Raw genomic sequence first — 439 nt, 5'->3', positions numbered from 1 at the left:
ACGCTCACACGCACACACACGCACTCGCACACACGCGCACACACACGCACTCGCACACATACACACGCAGGCACGCGCACACACACACGCACTCGCACACACACGCGCTCACACACGCATTCACACTCGCACTCTCACACACTCACACACGCACTTACACGCACTCGCACACACGCACTCACACACACGTGCACGCACGCACACGCTCACTCGCACACACACATGCTCACACGCACTCGCACACACACATTCGCACACACACTCGCGCACACACACACGCACTCACACACGCACGCACACACACGCACGCACTCACACGCACGCACACACACGCGCACACTCACACACGCACGCACACACACTCACTCACAGCGCACGCACGCACACACTCACACACACACTCACACTCACAAACTCACACACACACACACCCACACAC

General features: G+C 59.7%; 1 protein-coding gene across 1 annotated transcript in view; it reads left to right on the top strand.

The window, feature by feature from the left end:
- LOC107695184 (protein phosphatase 1 regulatory subunit 21-like) overlaps window positions 1-439 on the top strand; it is a 22409-nt gene that overhangs the window by 8304 nt on the left and 13666 nt on the right. The window lies entirely within an intron of this gene.

The sequence above is a fragment of the Sinocyclocheilus anshuiensis genome, unplaced genomic scaffold, assembly GCF_001515605.1.
Source record: "Sinocyclocheilus anshuiensis isolate Anshui unplaced genomic scaffold, SAMN03320099.WGS_v1.1 scaffold518, whole genome shotgun sequence".
NCBI lineage: Eukaryota > Metazoa > Chordata > Actinopteri > Cypriniformes > Cyprinidae > Sinocyclocheilus > Sinocyclocheilus anshuiensis.
Note: the sequence above shows the minus strand (reverse complement) of the source record. Positions and strands in the feature narration are given on the sequence as shown.